The 8,565-nt window shown below is 46.1% G+C and overlaps 1 protein-coding gene and 1 pseudogene across 2 annotated transcripts in view; one reads left to right on the top strand and one right to left on the bottom strand.

The window, feature by feature from the left end:
- FMN2 (formin 2) overlaps nucleotides 1-8,565 on the bottom strand; it is a 396,271-nt gene that overhangs the window by 339,367 nt on the left and 48,339 nt on the right. The window lies entirely within an intron of this gene.
- On the top strand, nucleotides 1,009-3,891 carry LOC105521476 (annotated as a pseudogene). The gene has a single exon (XR_001003279.1). The product of XR_001003279.1 is annotated as a 26S proteasome non-ATPase regulatory subunit 2 pseudogene (transcript).

Raw genomic sequence — 8,565 nt, 5'->3', positions numbered from 1 at the left:
GCAGTGACACAATCTTGGCTCACTGCAACCGCCAGTTCCCAGATTTTCAAGCAATTCTCCTGCCTCAGCCTCCCGAGTAGCTGGGACTACAGGCATGTACCACCAAGCCCGGCTAATTTTTTGTATTATTTTATTAGTAGACACAGGGTTTCACCATGTTAGCCAGGATGGTCTCGATCTCCTGACTTTGTGATCTGCCTGCCTTGGCCTCCCAAAGTGCAGGGATTACAGGTGTGAGCCACTGCGCCCGGCCATACTATTTTTTTTAAATCATTTTGAACGTGGCATATGTAGATCCCATCTTTCAGTTACACAATTGACACCCGGGAAGAAGAGTGATTATATGAACCAACAGATGTCACCCTCAAAGACCAGCTAATTGATGCATGAAGCTCAAAACCCGTCTCCTGAGCACCCCTGTCTGCAGGGGATTATGTCAAATGTTGTAGCATTCTAAGGTTCATAACACAAGATTTCTGCCTCGACCCTTGGCCTGGCTTCGGCTGCCATCTATTTTGAATATGAAAATTGCCTCATTGTCCCAGCGCCCTCATTCACACCTGTGATTCCAGCACTTTGGGAGGCTGAGGCAGGAGGATCACTTGAGGCCAGGAGTTCAAGACCAGCCTGCGCAACACAGCCAGAACCTGTCTCTACAAAAAACATAAAAATTAGCAGAGTGTGGTGGTACGTGCCTGTGGTCCTCGCTACTCAACAGTCTGAAGCTGCAGTGTCATATAATTGTACCACTACACTCCAGTCTGGGTCACAGAGCCAGACCCTGTCTCAAAAAAAAAAAAAAAGAAAAAGAAAAAGAAAAACTGCCTTATTGTAGTAAAAACATTACATGCATTTCAAATACAATACTAAAGTTTTTCCCATATATATATATACACATACATATATATACACATACATATGTATACACATACATATATATATATATATACACACACACACACACACACACACTACCATGTACCCATGAAAATTAAAACACAAAGGGCAGTGGCGGCAGAGGTGGAGGAGGGAGGCCGGGACAAGATGCCAGTGCAGCCCCCAGCGGCAGCCTCCCGGTGGCACCGACAAGAAGTCAAGCGGCAAGGAGTGGCAGGATGCTGGGGACAAGGACAAAGAATAGGAGCTGTCTGAGGAGGATGAACAGCTTCGAGATGAACTGGAGATGCTCGTGGAACGACTGGGGGAGAAGGACACGTCCCTGTATCGACCAGTGCTGGAGGAATTGCGAACGCAGATTTGTTCTTCCACACCTTCTATGACTTCAGTGCCCAAGCCTCTCAATTTCTGCATCCACACTATGGCAAACTGAAGGAAATCTTTGAGAACATGGCCCCTGGGGAGAATAAGCATTTTGCTGCTGCTATCATCTCTGTTTTGGCCATGGCCGTGAGTGGGGAGCGTGACTGCCTCAAGTATCAGCCAGTAGGCTCCCAGAAGGGGTTGGCATCATGGGGTCATGAGTATGTCAGGCATCTGGCAGGAGAAGTGGCTAAGGAGTGGCAGGAGCTGGTTGATGCAGAGAAGGTCCAGCAGGAGCCACTGCTCACTCTGGTGAAGGAACTCATCCCCTACAACATGGCCCACAATGCAGAGCATGAGGCCTGCAACCTGCTTATGGAAATTGAGCAGGTAGACATGCTGGAGAAGGACATCGATGAGAACGCATACACAAAGGTCTGCCTTTATCTCACCAGTTGTGTGAATTACGTGCCTGAGTCTGAGAACTCAGCCCTACTGCGTTGTGCCTTGGGTGTGTTCTGAAAGTTTAGCTGCTTCCCTGAAGTCCTGAGATTGGCCTTGATGCTCAACGACATGGAGAGGGTAGAAGACATCTTCGCATCCTGCAAGGATGTGGTAGTACGGAAACAGATGGCATCCATGCTAGGCCGGCATGGGGTGTTCCTGGAGCTGAGGGAAGATGTCGAGGAGTATGAGCACCTGGCAGAGATCATGTCCAGTGTACCGCTCAACAGCAACTTCTTGGCCTTAGCTCAGGAGCCGGACATCATGGAGCCCAAGGGGCCTGATGACATCTGCAAAACCCACCTAGAGAACACCAGGTTTGGGGGTAGTGGCTCTCAGGTGGACTCTGCCCGCATGAACCTGGCCTCCTCTTTTGTGAATGGCTTTGTGAACGCAGCTTTTGGTCAAGACAAGCTGCTAACAGATGATGGCAACAAATGGCTTTACAAGAACAAGGACCACGGAATGTTGAGTGCAGCTGCATCTCTGGGGATGATTCTGCTGTGGGATGTGGATAGTGGCTTCACCCAGACTGACAAGTACCTGTACTCCTGTGAGGACTACATTAAGTCAGGAGCTCTTCTTGCCGGTGGCACAGTGAACTCTGGGGTCCAGAATGAGTGTGGCCCTGCTCTGGGACTGCTCTCAGACTCTGTTCTCCACAAAGCAACACCATGAGACTCAGCTCCATCTTCGGTCTAGGCTTGGCCTATGCTGGCTCAAATCGTGAAGATGTCCTAACACTGCTGCTGCCTGTGATGGGAGATTCAAAGTCCAGCATGGAGGTGGCAGGTGTGACAGCTCTAGTCTCTGGAATGATGGCAGTGGGGTCCTGCAATGGAGATGTAACTTCCACTGTCCTTCAGACCATCATGGAGAAGTCAGAGGCTGAGCTCAAGGACACTTACACTCGTTGGCTTCCTCTTGGACTGGGTCTCAATCACCTGGGGAAGGGTAGGCCATCGAGGCAATCCTGGCTGCACTGGAGGTCGCGTCAGAGCCATTCCACAGTTTTGCCAACACGCTGGCGGATGTGTGTGCATATGCAGGCTCTGGGAATGCACTGAAGGTGCAGCAGCTGCTCCACATTTGTAGTGAACATGTTGACTCCAAAAATGAGGAGGAAGACAAAGACAAGAAGGAAAAGAAGGACAAGGACAAAAAGGAAACTCCTGCTTTCTTTCTGGGAAAGAGACACGGGAGCACATCAGGGAGTGGCTGTTCTGGGGATTGCCCTTATTGCTATGGGGGAGATCGGTGCAGAGATGGCACTACGAACCTCCGGCCACTTGCTGAGATATGGGGAAACCTACACTCCTTCAGCACTGGCCCTCATCTCTGTTTCAAATCCACGACTCAACATTCTGGATACCCTAAGCAAATTCTCTCATGATGCTGATCCGGAAGTTTCCTATAACTCCATTTTTGCCATGGGCATGGTGGGCAGTGGTACCAATAATGCCCGTCTGGTTGTAATGTTGCACCAGTTAGCTCAATATCATGCCAAGGACCCCAACCACCTCTTCATGATACGCTTGGCACAAGGCCTGACACATTTAGGGAAGGGTACACTTACCCTCTGCCCCTACCACAGTGACCGGCAGCTTATGTGCCCAGTGGCCGTGGCTGGGCTGTTCACTGTGCTTGTCTCTTTCCTGGATATTCGAAACATTATTCTGGGCAAATCACACTATGTGTTGTATGGGCTGGTGGCTGCCATGCAGCCCCGAATGCTGGTTACGTTTGATGAGGACCTGTGGCCGTTGTCAGTGTCTGTCTGTGTGGACCAGGCAGTGGATGTGGTGGGCCAGGCTGGCAAGCCTAAGACCATCACAGGGATCCAGACACATAAACCCCAGTGTTGTTGGCCCACGGGGAACGGGCAGAATTGGCCACTGAGGAATTTCTTCCTGTTACCCCTGTTCTGGAAGGTTTTGTTATCCTTCAGAAGAACCCCAGTTATGATCTTTAAGTGACCACCAGGGGCTCTGAACTGCAGCTGATGTATCAGTGGGCCGTGCATCCTGCTGCCCAGGGTGGACACGGCTGCAGACTTCTGGGAGAATTGTTGCCTCCTGCTCTTTTGTTACTGAGTGAGATAAGATTGTTCAATAAAGACCTTTATCCGCCCCCACAAAAATAAATAAATAAATAAGAAAAGGTTTTCTCCACTTGTCCCATGACCCTGGGACCATGGCTCAGAAGTCCTCTTGTCCATCTGTCTTCAGTAAATATAATCAAAATACAATTAATATTTACCAAAACACGAGGTAACTTTCAGATTCAAAATAGCTCAGTTCGTTACAGTCTTTAATCTCAGCTATATTTTGGCTTTGCACTAGCAGCTTTGTTTTTTTCAAAGACACCCTCTTTTCATGCTCCTGCCTGGGTCAGTAGGAGCCTCAGTACAGCCTAACTAGGACCATGAGCAGCTCCATATCAGAAAACAGTGATGACAATGAAGCCGCCGTACTCCTACCTACAGGCTTAAACACAGGCCTCTTGCAACTTCAAAGCTGCAGGGAGACTCTGATATATTTCTGATCTGCACCCAAAGCACATCCCATCAGTCTGTGATCAAAACTGTCCTCGTCTCATGTAGCTACTTCCAAATGAATCGGTGTTGCCAAGTTTTTCAACAAACAGCATCATGGGAACTAAGTCTAAATTGCCTTAGAAATTGTGGCTTTGAGCATCTGGTTCCCCCGGGCCAAATGTCCCAACTCAACCACCCAACTTCTGAGGACTTCCCTCAGAAGCCCCATGTGAGCCCTGCCCAACGTGCCACATAGACACATTCTCTCCTGTCCTAAGAGGAGACAGTGAAATCCAGTCTCAGCAACTATCCTGTCCCCTTCATTTCACTGCACAAAATGCAAACATAGCAGACACTTAAAACTCTTCTTTTCAAAGTTCTCATGTCACCATGGTATTTAAAGTACATGGCTGGGCGTCATGGCTCACGCGTGCAATCCCAGCACTTCGGGAGGCCAAGGTGGGTGGATTATCTGAGGTCAGGAGTTCAAGACCATCCTGGCCAACATGGTGAAACCTCGTCTCTACTAAAAATACAAAAAAAGTAGCTGTGTGTGGTGGCGGGCACCTGTAATCCCAGCTACTCAGGAGGCTGAGGTAGGAGAATCACTAGAACCCTGGGGTGGAGTTTGCAAGGGGAGGAGTTTGCAGTGAGCCAAGATTGCGCCTTTGCACTCCAGCCTGGATGACAGAGCAAGACTCCATCTCAAAAATAAATAAACAAACAAAAAAATAAATAAAATACCGTCGTCTGTTATTTTTCACGCAGATTTCTCACGCAGATTACTCATGCTAAGCTCCACTGTTGTCTTAGGCTGTCTTCCATCTTTGAATCCCCTAGTATTTTCTTAAAAGCATCCCTTTGAATGCCTACTATTTTCTTAAAAGTAAAATCTAAAAATGTCCAGGATTCTTCATAACACATAATACCTTCATAACACATTGGCCTGACCCAGAAGTGAGGTAATTCGTTTATTAAAGAAATACTTGTTACCCAGCTACATTTAATGAATGCACAGGGCCATTAGCTACCAATAATATGAGGAAAGTTAGACTCTGTTTTAAACGAAAAACAATTTCCTTTTCTAATAGAAGGCAGTGTGGCGTGGGGAAAAAGCAAATTGCCCTGAACAGCAGGAGACTAAGATCCTGGCTCTGTCAAATCTATTTTGGACAGAAAAGTCGCTTCACCTTTTGAGCTCCAATGTCCTCACTTGCCAATTTAAGAGAACTGGGCTATATTAAATACTTGCTAAGGTCTTCTTCAGTTTTGATATTTTTATTATTCCCTCATAAAACAGCAAATTAGTCAAATGTGTACACTGTGCAGACACATGGCTTGAAATAATTAAAACAGGAAAATTCTTCCCATATCCTGGGATAGGCTATGTTTGATAGTGGGAATCAGGAAATGCCATAAATCGAAAACTTCTGCTAAATGGAAGAGACTCCCCCCGCATCCACAGCATTTAACCTGGACATCAGCTGTTCTACATATAAAATCCTGTAAATATCATGAATTAAAAACACAAAGCACAGAAAGAGAAGTCACTCCCAGGAAAACAGCAGGCCCCCGCAGTCATTTTACACACTATGTACCCAAAGGAGAAAACAGCTTTGTGTTTCAACCTGCATGGATCTGTGTCGTGGCAAGTTAGGGTCAGAGATAGCCAGAAATGCAAAAATGCAGTCGAAGGTTTTGTGCTGATAAAGGAACTTCAAAGCAAGGAAGAAAATGAACATAATTTTATTGCACTTCAGTGCATTCTGCAAAAGGGAAATAAAAACTATCTCACCAGGCTTGTAATGAAGATTAATACAGTTAATAATTGTAAAGTGCTTAAAACAGAGTCTGGTACATACAAAGCTCAATGTGTTTTTAAATACTGAAAACAGTTTTGTTTTGTTTTTTTAAGCACCAATACAAAAAAAACTGACAATGACCTGAAAACTGGTTACATACTGGAATGGGAACCACGATTCGCAAAGCATTCACATCCAGAGGAAGAAAGAACGTGAGAGTACGCCAATGCAAGCACTCACCTTCACGCAATCTTAGCCAGCAGACCACTCACCAGGCCACACCCTCTAGCAGTTTACCAACTAAAACCGAGTTATCTACCCAATAACACCTGTAGGCATCCTAGCTGAACCTCCTTAGCCTGCAGACCTTGAGAATCTTGGCTGCCCTCCTTTCTGCCATTCACCCCCTCTGGTCTTCTGACTTTGTAGCCTACTCTTTAAACCATCGCTTTAGGCTGGTATCTTCAATTCCCACCCTCACTAACCTTCCGATGCATCTACCTGGGCAAAAAGCCCAAGTGAGGGGGCACAGAAGCTCTTGAGCTAATCACACACGTGGACTGACTTCACCTCCCATCTTCCCACTACACCCTACACCCCTGTCTCCAAACCTCAACCTGCTGAAATGTGGGCAGTGCTCTCAGCGCTCCAAATTCCTCTCTACAAGGGTATTATCAATAGCTTTCAGTCTTGATCTTGATCTCTTGGCAACAGTGACTATCACTTAACACTCCTTCTTCCTTTTTAAAAAATATCTTGTTTTTTTCTCTTTGTCATTCTCCTTGTATCTTTCTCCCCTAATTGGGTAAGTATTTATCTATATGTCAGTCTCTTCTTGCTTCCCACTCTACAGGCACTTTCCAGAGCATAACGACTTCAAGTGTCATCTACACACTGAAGATTTATCAATCTCTCTCCTCCTAGGCTCTCTCTCCTGACCTCAGATACAAATAACTAATTGCCTTTTTGTATATATTTAAAGAGATGCCCTCAAATTCAGTAGGATTTTAATTGAATGAATCATCCCCGCAACCTGCTCCTCATTGTGAATTTTACACACAGAGCGAATTGCATCACCCTGTACCCTAGTGCTCAGACCAGAAACCTGGACACTCTCCTTGTCTCTGCCCGCTCCCTTACCTTTATACGAGCAACGAACTCCCCAAGGCTTCTCACGTCTACCCTCTGAGGCAGTGCTTCTTAAAGTGTGGTCCCCGGACCAGACCGGCATCATGAGCATCACCTGGGAAGTTGTTAGAACTGCAACCAGCATCATGGGCAACACCTGGGAAGTTGTTAGACCTGCAAATGCTCTGATCCTAACTCAGACCAGCTGAGTCAGAAACTCGGGGGTGGGGCCAGCAATTTGTGTTTTAACAAGCCCGTCGGGGGATTCTGACTCTTCGAGTTTGAGATTAGTAGAAGTAACAATATTAATCCAAGCATAATTCGAATCTGCCTTTTTTTAATCCCAAATTTCTTTCCCAAATATAAATGAGATTATTTTATTAATTAACTATTATGGTATTATGAAAAGAAAATTAAGATGTGTGATTTGTTAAAGGAAAAGCTCTGATTCTTGCACTAGTGCAACTCCCTGGATACTTGGAAGTCTTTTAAAAGGGGGAAAAATTGTCCATATGTGATTTTTTGTTTGTTTGTTTGTTTTGAGACAGAGTCTCACTCTCTTGCCCAGGCTGAAGTGCAGTGACACAATCTTGGCTCACTGCAACCGCCAGCTCCCGGGTTCAAGTGATTCTCTTGCCTCAGCCTCCCAAGTAGCTGGGACTACAGGCATGCGTCACCATGCCTGACTAATTTTTTGTATTTTTTTTTTTTTTTTAGTAGAGATGGTGTTTCACCAATTGGGCCAGGCTGGTCTTAAACTGCTGACCTCAAGTGATCTGCCTGCCTTGGCCTCCCAAAGTGCTGGGATTACAGCCATGAGCCACCGTGCTCCACCCACATGTAATACTTTTTAAAAATAAAAGGACTTTCTACTACCTAACTCCTTCATAGCTTCTTGAAGGCATTCTGTCTCTCCTGGATTGCTGCAACGGTTTCCTCAGAGTCTTCCAGCATCCTAACCACAAACACAGCACACCTCTCAGTTCACAATCCTCTAACACCCAGAATGCTCTCTCTAAAACATGCAACTGACCACATTATACTCCTCCACCTAACGCCCTCCAGCGGCTCCCCGAGATAGGCTTCACTTCTTAAACGCTTCTTCCAGAAGTCTTCACAAATGCCTCTGGGTCCCAGGCAGCATTTCTCTTTTCTTTTTTCTTTTCTTTCAGTTTTTTTTTTTTTTTACTCCAGGTGTGTGTGGAAATCTGTCAAATAACTAGCTGATGAGTGAGCTAAAACAGGCCCAAGTCCACATCAGACCTGTCTGCAGCAGCTCCCACAGCTGAGAGGCAACAGTGGACCCATCCGCATTTTCTTTTTTTTTTTTTTTTT

The sequence above is a fragment of the Colobus angolensis genome, unplaced genomic scaffold (assembly GCF_000951035.1).
Source record: "Colobus angolensis palliatus isolate OR3802 unplaced genomic scaffold, Cang.pa_1.0 Scaffold40, whole genome shotgun sequence".
In the NCBI taxonomy this organism is placed as follows: domain Eukaryota; kingdom Metazoa; phylum Chordata; class Mammalia; order Primates; family Cercopithecidae; genus Colobus; species Colobus angolensis.
The sequence above is the reverse complement of the archived record's forward strand: the minus strand, read 5'-3'. Positions and strand labels throughout refer to the sequence as shown.